Source organism: Condylura cristata, unplaced genomic scaffold (assembly GCF_000260355.1).
Source record: "Condylura cristata isolate star-nosed mole 26May11 unplaced genomic scaffold, ConCri1.0 scaffold00004, whole genome shotgun sequence".
Classification (NCBI taxonomy): domain Eukaryota; kingdom Metazoa; phylum Chordata; class Mammalia; order Eulipotyphla; family Talpidae; genus Condylura; species Condylura cristata.
Genome location: NW_004567105.1, coordinates 32,859,866 through 32,874,930, shown reverse-complemented (window position 1 = coordinate 32,874,930; position 15,065 = coordinate 32,859,866).

The window sequence follows — 15,065 nt, the reverse complement described above, 5'->3', positions numbered from 1 at the left end:
TCATCTCATCTAACTTTAAGATTCCAAAGATTCCATATCCAAATGACATCACATTAGTGAATAAAGCCTGCACATACTCATTCTGGAGAGACACAACTATTTAATTCATAAGCTTCACTATAGACAACATATGTCATTTTGTTTTTCTAGTCATTAAATAATAAATACACTAATAATAAAAATATCTAAGGTCCAAACAGAAATATATATATAGACCCCATTCTATTTCCTTGATACAATTCAATAAACATTAGTCAAATGATACTATCGTTCCTTTTATAGGTGTCACATCAGAACTACAGAAGGGAAGGTTTTTTCCAAGGTTGCAGAGCTAACTGGTAACAAGGTCAGATCTGATTACTAGTCATATGTTCTTTTCAGCAAACCATACCACCCCTAACTTGCATGAATACATTTCTGCATGTCACTTAACTGAACATGGCATAATGCTGAGTCAAATTAGAGTATAAGCAAGCAAGCCCCAGGGGTCTATCTAATTGACTTGGGGGAACCAGCACCGAGAAAGGGGTAAGGCATCTGGTCCCTCTGCCAAGACACTGCAAGAGCTTCAGCAAGAGCTTCAAATCCATTGTCAGACTCCCAGAAGCTGCTGGAAGGTCCAGTAACAAGGCCACTTTGAGCAGACTGGGAAGCACACAGATGCCAAATTCCAAATAACCCACAAGCATTTTAAACAGAGGTAGACACCAGCCCCTCAATGAGGGCAGCTGGCACTGGGAGAAGATCTGGCACCTCTGACCCAGGTGCACAGGGGACAGAAAGACCAGAGGCCCCTCCAGGAGGCACTGCCATGGTCCAGAAAGGGGGTCCGGGCCAAGGCAGATCCTGATCAAGCAGGAGACCTGAACTACTGGTCTCAGTTCTTTTCTTTCAAACCACTGATCTAACTCTACTGAGTTAATTCTGGAACTGGATGACTACAGTCTGTCTTCCCAGCTAGAGTATTATCCGATAAGGTTAGGAACAGTTTCTATTGTCTTCTCATGTTTACCCAACATCTAAAGTATGATCTAGTCTATAGCAACTGCTCAGTAAGTAGTATTTCAGTTGAGGACAGGAGTATCTTTGGGATGAAGAATGTATAAGGCATGGAGGCTTGAAAAATGAAATACAGATGGTTAGTCTTTCATTACATTCTTCCTGGAGCAATTTGTCACACACACACACACAAAATGAAATTGGGGGCCCTCCTTAGTGGCACAATGAGTTAAAGCACAGCACTATGAAGCTATTTGCAGCCACTGCAGCACGAGTTCAATCCCAGGCCAGAGAGCTAACCCACATAGAGTGGCAAACCTCTCCTGACCTGCCCATTGCTCCCCTCAGTAGTGCACTTCGTCCATCTGCCTATTCTGCTCCCCACTCTGTCTCTGGTGAATCCTCTCACCCCCCTGCACCAGTGACTATGAATCACAGTATGAGAAAGCTGTTTTAAAGGTCAAAAATAAGAATAACTTCATCCTATTCTCAGTCTTGTAATTTAACTTCTATTTCCTATGAAAACTGCAAAGCAATGTGATGTTGCTTTGGTGAATTTTAACTTTTCTTGAGATTTCATGAGTGGCTTTAACGAGGTGAATTGTGGAAGAAGTGAAGGACTGGGATTGGTTGTAGGAAAAACAACCACCTCATGAAAGGGTTGGAACTGTTAGTCCCACCCTCTGACCTCTGGGCAAAAGAAGGACTGAAAGATGAACTAATCACCAACGGTCAATGATTCTATCAACCTTGCCTATGCATTGAAGCTCCAGAAAGGCCCACAAGGAAGGAGCTTCAGAGAAGATTCGGGCTGGTGAATGTGGAAGATTTAGGAGAAAAAGGTTCACCTGGCCGAGGCATCTTTCCCCATAACTTTCCCTATCCATCTCTTCCATCTGATTGTGCCTAAAGAATATCTTTTTATCATAAACTACTAATCTACTAAATTAAACAAAACACTGAGAGTGGTCCTTTGTTATGCCAATAGGGTATAAATATCCACTGCCTGTTCTTGGGTAAGACCAGAATGCAGTGAAACAGCCCTAAGGTTGAAGTTACCTTTCTTCACTCCAGCCTTCTGAGTACCTCTGTGCACAGGACGCTGTTAGAGGGGAAAACACTGTGTGCTGTACGCTAGCAATATCACCTGGGAGAGTCTTTTGATAAATCTTTATTGCTGGTAATTACATCTCAGAGAGAGAAATGGCTCCTTTCCCAGCAAGCATTCTGCTTGCTCTATTTAGTTGGGTGTCCCTGCACAGTGGGGGACACTCTTAGTGTCTGAGTTCTAGCAGGAGGTGGGGAGCTGGGAGGAAATGGCCTCCTGGAGGAGATGCCTGCTGGAATGAGAAGGACAGGGCAGGTATGGGATCACGTGACCCTGGCTGCAGTGCTGAAGACTTTATTTAAGTGCCCAGATGCTAAGAAGCATTAATGTCTGATGATGTGGGGGAGCTGGAGGTTAAACCCACACCTGGAAAGTGAGGACCAGGTATCTTTTCTTAAAGAACCAGATACACCCAGGAAGTCTCCGTGACAGGTAATCAGTTCTGGAGCCCAGAATGTGATCAGGGAAGTGGGCTTTACACAATGTGAGGAAGTCTGTTTCCTGTCTCTGGGGTCTAGGGGAAGTTTGCAGGGTTTCCAGTTCTTGGGACGCATAGATGAGGGTGGTGGGGGATGAGGGTGGAAGCTAAGCAATTTTGAGGGCTCCAAGAAAAACCACAGTTAGATGAGGGGTGATTTAAATTTTACTGTGTATGCGTTTGAGCGCTGCTGTGTTAGAATTAGGACGGGCCTGTCCCCAAAACAGGTCACACAGGCAGGCAAACGGAAGAGCAAAGACTTTTTCCCTGACGTCAGGATACAGAAGAGTCCCCAGGAAACTTCGGGAGCAACCTGAGCAGCCCAGCCCACTCCAGTCTGCTGTGCCTTCCGTGAGGGAGCGCTCTGTGGTGGGAGAACCTGTAGGCAGGGGGCGCTAATTTCTAGCATTTGGGCCAAAAAGATCAGTGTCTGCTTACACTGTCAGAATTTAAGCAATTAAGACTCTCTTTTTTAATTAAAAAATGTGTCTGTTTTGGAGTCATGTGGATGACAGCTGATATGTGTGTGGGAGCATTCTTCTCCCACCCGAGACTGCTCAAGGGCAAGAGGCCGGCGGAAGAAAGATTCCAGTAACTGAGACTATATATATATATATATATATATGTAAAGATAATTTTAGATGAAATGTATGTCTAAATGATGTCCTTGCAATAATTCACTTACTCTCGGCTGTCTCCTTCTTAGCTATTCTCTCCACTGTCCCAAGATTCTTTCATGGACTCTATTCTACCATAAGAAATCCTTGGATGTCTTGACATTCCTTGAGCAATGTCAAGTCCAGTTGTAGACCATAAGAAATCCTTGGATGTCTTGACATTCCTTGAGCAATGTCAAGTCCAGTTGGTAGCAGCTCACACAGACCTGTATTCTCCCTCATAAGGCAAGAGATGATCTTTGGAACATCCCAGAGCAAGGATCAAACACCTAAAAAAAAAAGGAAGTTATCCATCCATCACCTGCAAAGTATTATAGCCTTTTCTTCATACTACTAAATTAATCACAATTTAGTGCACACTTTCAGACCAAATAAACAAACCTCCATCTTCTATGTCATATAGACAACAGTTTAAAATGTCGTTTAAAGTCCCATTAAATAGGAGTTTTAAAAGTCAGGAGGGGGAACAGAAATTACATTTGCTGAAACTTAAACACAAATCATTTATTTCTAGTTAAATGACACCAAACCCTTGGTACCATTTCATGGTAAAGAACTTAGACTTGAATTAGACCTAGATTTAAATATCACACTCCAACACACACAGCCTGTTGTCTACGCTGGTATCCTGCCACCCCTCGGCTGCCCTTACTATAAAACGAATGATGCATGTAAAACATTTCCCCAAAAGCCTGGCATATAGAAAGGGCTCAGTAAATATCATTAATCACATGTCAACATTTCTCAAATATTGCTGAGTTCAGGGACTAATGACTGGGCTATCCCAAACGACACTTAGAAAGGAAATAACGAGTTAGCTTCTGAATAGGACTGAACTGTTTTGACTTCATCACTTGTCACTTCCATCCACTGCTCTTTGGTAGCATGCTGGAAAATCAGCCACAGCGCACTGTGAACACCCACGCCCAGCAGCTCTCTAAATCAGTTGTTCTTAAATGAGTCAGCCCACACCCAGGCATCGTGGCCACTCTGATGTTCATAGGCTGCTGGTTCCCAAACACTCTAAGCCGCAGCTCCAGTAAACCTTCGCTGGCAGCGTGCCATGGAGGTGAGGGCGGAGACGTGGGCATAGCACTACCACTTCTCCGGCTATGGGTTCTGTACAGAAACTGAGCTCCTGGCTGCATGGCTTTTGCATCGCCACGAAACAAGCCGAAAGGCAAAGGTGTTGCAGGAACAGTCCACCCGCGAGCGCCCGGAGGAAGCATCTCTGCCCTTCTTCAGCCTCGCTGTGACCAAGAGCCCAAGTCTCAACACCGCCAACCCCACTCAGTTCACTGTACTCTATATAAAACGGTCTGCTTCTACCTGTATTTTTCCCCCTGACTAACTGGATGAAATACTTTTCTAAACTGTGGGTGGTAGATGATGAGAGCGCTGGAAGGTCAGAGGGGCAGTGCCTGGTGGGAGCCAGGAGGTCGGAGTTCTATTCCGTGGGCTCTTACTTTCTGCTCCTCAGTCTCCTCACAAGTAAAATGAAAATAACCCTTCTACCTAACAGGATAACAAATTCACTGTACTTTCAAAAGCTGGAGGGCGGAGAGTTCCAAGGCTATAAAAAGGACAGTGTAAAAGTCTCTAATAATAGAACACTCAGGTCAAACAATGTCTCGGTTTGCAAGTTGAAGTCTGTTGCTAGTCTTGTATTATAAACTTTTCTAAAATATATTTGCCCGTTAAATCAGAATATTGCGATGACGTTTTATTTTTAGGATTTGGCATTTTGAAGATGATGAAAAGATATTAAGTGGTGCCTATCTCTCAATCGATTTGTAGTCATATGTCATTTCAAAATGAAATTCCTCAGAAACCTCTGGTTAGTGATTCCGGCTAGGATTAATATTCCAGTTAATAAAGTCATCTTGGGAACCTCCCTGGTGGCACAGTGGGTTAAAGCACAGCACTGAGAAGCTAAAGCCACTTTTGCATGAATTCTATCCCTGCCTGCCCCTGAGGTGACCACATGGCACATCAGCCCTCTCCTGACCCGCCTGCTGCTCCCCTCAGCAGTGTACTTTGTAGATCTGCCTGTTCTGCTCCCTGCTCTGTCTCTGGTGAAGCCTCTCACCGCCCCTGAGCCTCTGGCCTGTACCCCATGCACAAATAAATAAATCTTTAAAAATAAATAAGTAAATAAAGTCATCTTGTTTTTGTTTCTGAAATAAAATTCAGAACTGAATTCTGGTTTTTCAAGTGCAAAAACTCTGGGCCCTCAGAGAGAGGTCTGGGAAGCTCGGAAAGTGGGATCTAGGACAGGACTGACTATCATGATGAAAAATTTTAAAAGTGTTCAAATTTAAAAAGTTCCACATTTGTAAATCTTTGACTGAAACTAACAAGGTACTTTTGGAAAGACAGGAATGTTAAAGACCTCATTAGGAATATTTGAAAAGTAATCAGTTATACACATTCAGGAAAAGAAGACATTGACTTGTCTGGGTTGAAAAAGGCAGAGAGAGCTTAGCTGACCAGCTTTAAATGTGCAGTGTACCAAATGAGATACCTCACCCCAGTGAGAATGGCACATCTTCAAACAACTAACAACAAATGTTGGTGAGGATGTGAAGAAAAAGGAACTCTCCTACACTGCTGGTGGGAATACAAACTAGTACAACCACTATGGAAAACTGTTTGGAGGTTTCTCAACTGCTAAAAATGGAGCTTCCGCATGACCCAGCAATCCCACTCCTAGGTATCTATCCAAAAGACACAAAAACACTGAGTCAAAAAGACACCTTGTTTATTGCTGCTTTATTTACAATAGTAAAAACATGGGATTAACCCAAATGCCCAAAAGTAGATGACTGGATTAAAAAGATGTGGTACCTATGCACAATGAAATACTACTCAACCTTTTGCGGCAACATGGATGGAGCTGGAAGGGATCATGCTTAGTGAAATAAACCAAAAAGGAAAGGAAAAATACCGGATGGTTTCACTCATAGCAGGAGTATAAAGGACCAGAGGAGAAAATAATAGTAATAATGAACAGCTATATACCAGAGACATTTTAAGGGGGTGCAATGGGAAATGGGGCCAAAAATGGGAGGGGGAGCAGACTAGACTATGGTGATGGCACATGGATGATATGGTGATGGGAAGACCACGTGGATTACAACTGAGATGGAAAAAAGCACAAAATGATGTAAAAATAAACTTTTTTTTTAAAATGTGCACTGTGCTTTCCAAAAAGCTGCCCTTCCCTGGCAGTGCCACCACGTGGCACCAGATGACCACAGCTTATAATGAACACAGACTGCCAGATGTGTCTCTTCTTTCTCACACTTCTGCTCAACCCACTGCTGTCTAAGTTCTGTACTACCACTGCTCAGACATTGGAGACTGCGAATGCCAAAGGTCATGAGGGGCCACACACTGGCAAATCAGTGGACTGGTATCCACCCCTACCGCTGGCACCTCCTGTCATCTCACACGCCCAGCCATGCCCTCAGCCTCTTCTTTGGTTTCTGAGATGCTGCTTTCTTGGAGTAGCGGGAGAAAGAACATGGTGCAAAGGTCACGAGACAGAAATTAGCTGGGCCAGTGGAGAAACAAAAGGAGCAAGGAAATGGAACAAGACAACGAGTGTGATTGGGTCACAAGTGTCAGGTGCCTTACCTGCGAGGCTCATACGGGCCTCCCTGGTGGCCCAGGCGTTAACCCCAGTTCTGTATGCATAAATAAATAAATCTTTAAAAAAAAACACATCTGTGTTTTCTGAGTATAAAATAATGTGTGATTCAAAGAATACAGATGTCTATGATGAAGAAAAAATATGTCTTTTCAAAACTGTCCTAAGTAAAGTTTTGTTTTGTTATATTCATCATTTAATTTTAAATATGTTCAGGGGTGTTAGGGATAACTATGTCTATCACTCAGAATTTATACCTTCCTAAGACAATAATCAATTTTTACATGGAAGTAACTATCAACACAATGAGCATCTATACTTCCTGACAGTCCGTCTCCATTAGGGCTGCCTTGTCCCCAGCCGGCACATAGTCTCTATTTTCATTTTTATGTGTTTCATGCACTTTTTGATATACTTTTTTACTACACTTATCTATACTCAAGGAAAAGATAGGTGTATTTTTGATATTTTCATACTATGGAGTTGTTTCACAGTTTTTCTCAAATAGAAGGAGAAATGATTAAAATAATTGACAAATTGGTCAAGATTAAGAGAAGGCAGTAGAACCCTACTAGAAGTTGTCTTTTGTAGAACTCTCACACATTGCTGGGAGAATGCAAAGCGCAGTCACTTCAATACAGTTTCTTAAAAACTTAACGACACAACAACCTTATCACCTGACAAGGCACTCCTAGGTATCGACCCAGAACATGAGAACTTGTGTTTCCACAAAACTCTGTATGGATATTTACATCAGCTTATTCACAGTCATCCAAAGCTGGGAACAAACTGTGATCTGTGGAAACAAACTGTTCATTCAGTGGAATGCTATTTAGCAATAAATAGCAACAAACCACTGATTCACAGAACAACATGTGTAAATATTAACTAGCTCTTGACAAGTGAAAGAAACCAGGACAAAAAGGTTGCATGCTTATAACTCCATTTGTATAGCTTTCTGGAATGTTCGGGATGAAAAACAGGAGATTGCCTGACGTTGAGGGGCAAGCAGTGGGGCTGACTATAAAGCACAGCACAGGGAAGTTGGGGTAACAAAATGGAAATGTGGTGAGGGATAGACAGCCCTCTACATTTGGCCAAGCCAGTAGAACTGTACAGCACTGAGAGTAGACTCAGCTCACCACAACCAGGATGTGGGGGGAAATGGAATCAGAGTGTGTGTATTGCAAGTAAATAACATAACCACATTGAAGGAGGATAGAATAAGAAGGAGCTGATCTAAGTAACTTTGGGAAAGTATTTTGACTAGGTACCACTAAACTCAGGGAAAAAATTAAACATCATGGTCTCATGTAAATCTGTTCCTCACAAGTGTGTACACTTGCAATTCTAAAACTATTTTATTTGTCTTTTATTTTTTGAAGTTTTCTTTGTTTATTCATACAAGAAATGGGGTATAGGCCAGAGGTGCTGGGATGGGAGTGAAATGATTCACCAGAGACAAAGTAGGGCACAGAACAGGCAGGCTGACTGAAATCCACTGCTGAGAAGAGCAGTGGGCCAGACATGAGAGGTCTGCTGGGCCATGTGGGTCACCTCCCTGGCCAGGGATTGAACTTGTGCTGCAGTGGCTGGTGATAGCTTCATAGAACTGTGCTTTAACCCCTTGTGCCACCAGGAAGACCCCTTATTTGCCTTTTAGGTTTGAATAAAAATGTAAACATTATAGACAATGAAAGGAAGATTTCTGTCTATTGTAGAAAAAGTTAAAAATAAGGAAAGTATAAAAGCTAAAATGTCATGCATGGTAGCATTTTAATACATATTCAGCCAGATAGAGAGATTTGTATTAGGTGTGTGCACAAGTAAGTATACAAATGTGTGTATATGTACACTATTTCTATTCATTGAGAGAAACTAGAAATGGAGTAAAGTTAGTTGCAATTAGCATCCCAAGCTCCTAGATATGGGTTTTTAAATACCATGTGTCAAGGGAAGGATTATATCCAGGTTGATTCTAGTGCTAGCATGAAGAAAACATAGATGATGGTAGAACACCCTGTGGAGCCAGAAAGTAAGGAAGTGGGGAAAAAAAAAAAAAAGAAAGAAAGGTGGGGGGGGGGAACATGTTGAAAATGCAGTACAGGAAGAGAGACTGGAAAGAACTCCCAGTGGCTAACCTTAGATGAAATAGTAACACAATAGTGATGTTACCAGATTTCAACCCAAATAGTAAAATAAGTACCCACTGATCTATACTGATAGAAATCTTAGCTAAATTTATAAAAGAATAGAAGAGAATGGGCACTTTCTCTGTGGAAAAGAATTTTACACAATAGACATAAATGGAATAAAAGAGATTTAACAGCATCTTTAGAACATTGCAGCAGCAATTACCCCAGCAATGCCCATTGACAGGATCAAGAAGGCACTGCCTGACGGGGTGTTTCAATATGAACAGAGGTCAATAGTGACAACTGTGAACATTTTTATTTTATTTTATTTTTTGTGTTTTTTTATGATTTTTTATAAAAGTTATTTATTTATGCATATAGAAGTGGGGTACAAGCCAGAAGTGCAGGGGCAGTGAGACGATTCACCAGAGACAGTGTGGGGAGCAGAACAGGCAGATGGATGAAGTACACTGCTGAGGGGAGCAGCGGGCGGGTCAGGAGAGGTCTGGGGCATGTGGGTCACCTCCAGGGCAGGTGATGGAACTCTAACTGATGCGACTGCCGCGAGCTTGCAGTGCTGCACCCTAACTCACTGCGCCCCCAGGGAGGGCCTGTGAAAATTTTTTAAAAGTTATTAATATATAGTACCATATTTATTGGGCACATAAAGCATCATAAATATTAACTTCCTCTGAGCACATACTGTATTCTAGTCACCATACTAAGAAACACTTGTGTACTCTTCCCAGCAGCAGTATAAGGCATGTCCTGTTGCTAACCCATCTAACAGATGGCAGAGACTGGCTAATTTCCCCAAACTCATATAGTTAGGAAATGATGCATCTGCAGTTTAAAAAAGTTGCTGTTAGATTGATAATAAACTAGATAGGTAGGTAGGCAGACAGACAGATGGATAATAGCATTATATATATATGTGAGAAAGATAATATAGAGAGACCCATGTACTGTGTCTCCTTTTACTCATTTTCAGCTGTAGTTTGAGCAAAGTAAACTCATCCTTACAAAGAATACATCAAGCAGCCCCAGTGTGAGGTGATAGGAAATAGCAGAAACGGGGAGAACTGAGCGATTGCACCACAAGCACTTGCAAGAGGGGGCGAAACTGTGCCCAGAAGAGGAAGGAAGCGAATTGCACTGTGCTCATCCACCACTAGCAGCACCCGCCGCTCCCCTGCAAGCTCGCTGAGATGCTGCTGCTGCTGCACTTGACCTTCAGTTCAACTGCCTGGTGGGACAAAACATTGACATATGGAAATAGATTGTGTATGAACACATGCAACTGAGATGAAACACTAACATCACCCCCAACCAACAGTAGAAAAATGCCTGTCAGGTAGAACACACTGTTGGCTTAAAAAAACATATGAAACTTCAAATTTAATGCATTGCATGTAGATTCATTCTTTTTCTCAGCTATTATATTCTAGTCCGACTTTTATTATTCTAAAACAAAACGTTCATGTGGAGATAAAAGCAACAATCCCAAGATCCACAAAACAAAAGCAAGGAAATTGAGCTCTTGATTTCTACAGTTTTACTCCCCAAGGGGAACCCTTTTTAATTATGAATTTTAATTGTCCCAATTCTTTCTTTTAGAATTCTCTATCAGTGCCAGAGTTTTGATTCATCTCATTAATTTATTAACTTGAAATAGAAGTTAGCAACTCTTGATATAAAAGGTGAAGGTGTTTATCACCCTTTGTTTCTTCTTCCTTCCAATTTCTTCATATTATTTATTTTTGCTTCTTTCAACTAATCATAATCATGTTTAAACTATATATATTTTTCTTGGCACATATTTAACGCTCATTTGCAAAATAAGATAATAAATTCACTTTGCTTCTTCCTAACTGTTTCTGCTATCTTTAACTCTTATATTATCAAGGCTTATCCTGTTTACTATTTGTTTTAAACAATAAGTCATTTTTTAGAGGTTTCTACAAAAGTTGATTCCAATTCGTGTTCAAAATATTAGAGTTATATTTTAATTACAATTGGCCAAGAAATAATGGGATTTAGCATGGAGAAATCTTTAATGTCTATAAGTCACCAAAGATAGGCCACATTTCTTATAGCCCTATAATTTTACAGTTTGGGATCTTTCACATTCAAATTATTTTTTCCTTATTTCCTTATTTGACTACTCTTAGAATTTCTAGTGCTCTTTCCTTTTTCTCCAACTTTTTTTTTTAATTTATTTATGTATGCATACAAGAACTGGGGATCAGGCCAGAGCTGTGGGGAGTGAGAAGATTCACCAGAGACAGAGTGGGGAGTAGAACAGGTAGGTCTACTGAAATACACTGCTGAGGGGAACATTGTGCAAGGCAGGAGAGGTCTGCTGTGCCATATGGGTCAGCTCCCTGGCTGGTGATCGAACTCGTGTTGCAGTGGCTGAGGACGGCTTCATCCTGCTGAGGCAACCTCTTGTGCCACCAGAGAGGCACTTTACCTTGAGCTTTTTAATCTTATTATTTCTTACAGAAAATATACTTTCTTCCCAAAGTTGTTTTCCTATAGCCAATGACTTCTTGCTCACATATGGACTGATTGTGATTTTAGAATTTGTTTTTCACGTCAGACTTAATTAAATTCTGTTTATTATCTTCATGCCTGCCTTTTCCTAAGACTTACATTTTGCTTTGTTAGAGTTCATCTCATAATGTTTTTCAGAAAAGATAAATAAAAAGTAAATTTTCTGAGATTTATTTAGCATTTCTGAAAATAAAATTATTCTGTCTCCACACTTCTTTTAATCTTTCAGAGTGCAATTCTACTTAAAAATTATTTTTCAGAACTCATGTCTTCTAGCTGATGAGCAGACTGAAGCCACTCTGATTCTCTTTTTTTTAATCTGTGGACTTTTTTTTAAAATCCCTGGAATACAATCTTTAGGTTTTCTGGAATTTTGCATTTGTGGTTGTAGGATTTTAAAAAATCACAGCACTGACCACTCCGAGTTATTACAATAGAAAAATGCATCATTCATCAGCTACTGGCAGTTTTGTCATATTTTATCACTGATAATTGCTTTCTAATTCCTTGTTGTTCTTCTGAAAGTCTTATATTTAGACTTTTTAATTGCTCCTCTAATGCTTTTAACTTTACTTATTTCATTGTTTCCATCTTCCTCCTTTTAGCTCTATGAGATGGGGAATTTCTTCAAACTTTTTTTTCTGACACTTCTTTAATCTTATTTTTAATTTTAACATTTAAAATTAATTTAACATTTAAACATATATATTTCAAGAAGTACAAGTATATAATTTGTGTATGTCTTATAGATACACTTTTTCACATGGTCCTGAGAACAATAATTAATAATGTATGAAGTTCTTTTCTGGTCCCTATTTGATAAACTTGGTCTTTATTTATACTCTTGATTTTATTCAAATAACTAGCAATTCTTTGTGCATTTTCAAATTTACAATTGAGAGACCAGGTTGATTGATGTCAGTAGCTGGTGTGTCTTCCTCTAAAGATTCCAAAGTGTTGCTTACTTTGTAGGCACCTCGCTAGAAGCTGCCAGCTGCAAGTGATTTGTCTGAGGGCAGAAAAACTCCTCACCTGCAATTAATTGAGGTGCTTAACCTGAGAGTCTGCTCGAATGCTCCTCCAGCCCCAAATGTCATCTCCTGCACTAGGAGGAGGGCGCTCACATAAGTTATTTAAATGACTGTTTCTAGATTTGGCAAAAGGATAAAACTTCTTATGCATTTGTGGTACAAGACTGATTTATGTGGCATTCTCTTCACAGCCCTCCAGTTATACCCTTTGCTTTCTGATCTGTTTCCTAGTTCTGTTCTTTGTACGTGTCAGGAGCAAACTTTTGCCACCTACACTGTAGGCTTTCTTGTGTTCTAGGCTATGTCTAGTTAGCTCTGATTTATCTCATTATGATTCTTTCTACTCTTCATCAAATTTAACATCTTTTGATATCTCTCCCCTCATTTTATCACCGTTGTCATGAATTTTCACTCTTGTTCTAGAAGGAAAGAAAGATAAGTGTGGACTCTGATCAGAACTGAAAAACTAAATATCCTTTCCTACGTCCTGCAAATATAGAAACAAAATCGAGTTAGAATAATGGCTATCAGAGAAATTGTAAAAGGCCAACCACACGTTTTAAATTCCTAGTGGAAGAAAATGCATGTGTAAAACAATCCACCCCAATATCAAAAGCCTAATCTACTTCGGAATTGAGGGAAAGGAGAACATACTAGTTTTTACTGGCAAGATTTCAAAATGAAGATCACTGAAGCTAATAGCTCAACCAACATTATTCAGAACATACAGCAATAAACTTCCACGATAATACCAAAATGAAAAGGCTTAGCAGAGAGTTTGACTTAGATCTCTTTCAAAGAGATCGAGAGAACATTGACTTGGAATCCTGTTAAGTAATCTAGTAGATTAAACAAATGTGATAAGCAGGTAATAGACTTCACTGGATCCTGAGGTTGCATTTAGTATGGAAGAAAAAAAAATCACAACAGAATGTTACATTTTCATTGTCAACCAGAGAAATGAGACATGCCACCAAGGAAATAAACAAATGGAAATTTAACAGTTAATAATTTTTGCTGGTTCATTTTTAGAAAGCATGATCATGAAGTGCTAGACAGAGGACTTGATAAACAATATAAAACCTGGAAGATGACACAAATAAGTTGTTGGAATAGATAGGACACAACTTTCAGACAAATGAATAGCAACATCAAGCATAGATTGTACGCAACGGGAAGGGGTGACATGCTAGAGTGAATGAAAGGAGGAAGCTACTAAAGGAGAGGTCTATAGCATATGATATCACTGAAGTAGGGACACTGAAAGTCATGGTAAAAAAAATTGTATTTAGGCCCTCCCTGGTGGTGCAGTGGGTTAAAGCACAGAACTAAGAAGCTAAAGCCACTACCGCATGAGTTCGATTCCCGCCTGCTCTGGAGGTGACCACATGGCGTGGCAGACCTCTCCTGTCTCACCTGCTATTCCCCTCATCAGTGTTCTTCGTGGACCTACCTGTTCTTCTCCCCACTCTATCTCTGGTGAATCCTCTCACTGCCTCTGCACCTCTGGCCTGTACCCCACTTCTGTATGCATAAATAAATAAATATTTAAATATATATATTGTATTTAAATGTAATGGAAATCTACTAAGTATTAGACAGGAGAATGACATGCTCTAATCTGATTTATAAGGTCCCTCTTGATGTACAAAAAAAATTCTGCATGGAGGGGAAAATGTGGAGGTAGGGACCTTAGTGCAATTGTATGGGGGGAAGATGATAGTGGCTTAGATTGGAAGGTAGTTGTAGAAAGAGTGAGAATCATACATCTTGAAGGGCACATTTTAAAGGTAGAAAGAGTCCGATTTGCTGATAGTCAATTAAAATCATAGTAATTAGTAAAAATGAGATGTTGAGGATGACAGCTAGATGAACTGAACAATCTCTCTAGATGAACTGGACAGAGAATGGTGTCATTTACTATAATGGGGATGATAAAAAGCGGAGCTGGTTGAGGGTAAGGAGGAATCAAGGATTCTGTTTGCAACTTGCAAGTCTGTTAGATATTCAAAGGGAGAAAGTAAGTAAGCTATTCCTTTATAAATCTGGAGTTCCAAGACGGGTGAGCCTTGAGAAACAAACCTCGAGTTACCAACATATGAGAGGTAATGGTCATAGAATGGAATGTTCAACCTTAAATGTAGGAAAGGTCTTAACTGTTGGCAATGACAAGGCCTAAGTTATGGCCATAGGAGTAAGTGGTGGAACTGGTATGAAGAGTGAAAACATCAGAAGAGAGAAAGTTAAGAAAGTGAGACATCAAAAAAATAGATAAAATTCCGACCCACTCCTCCTCTCAAAGATATGAGGACTCAGAGAGAAAGCTGTCACCTTTTTTTTTTTTTTAAAGATTTATTTACTTATTCGTACAGAACTGGGGTACAGGCCAGCGATGCGGAGGATGAGAGGATTCACCAGAGACAGAGTGG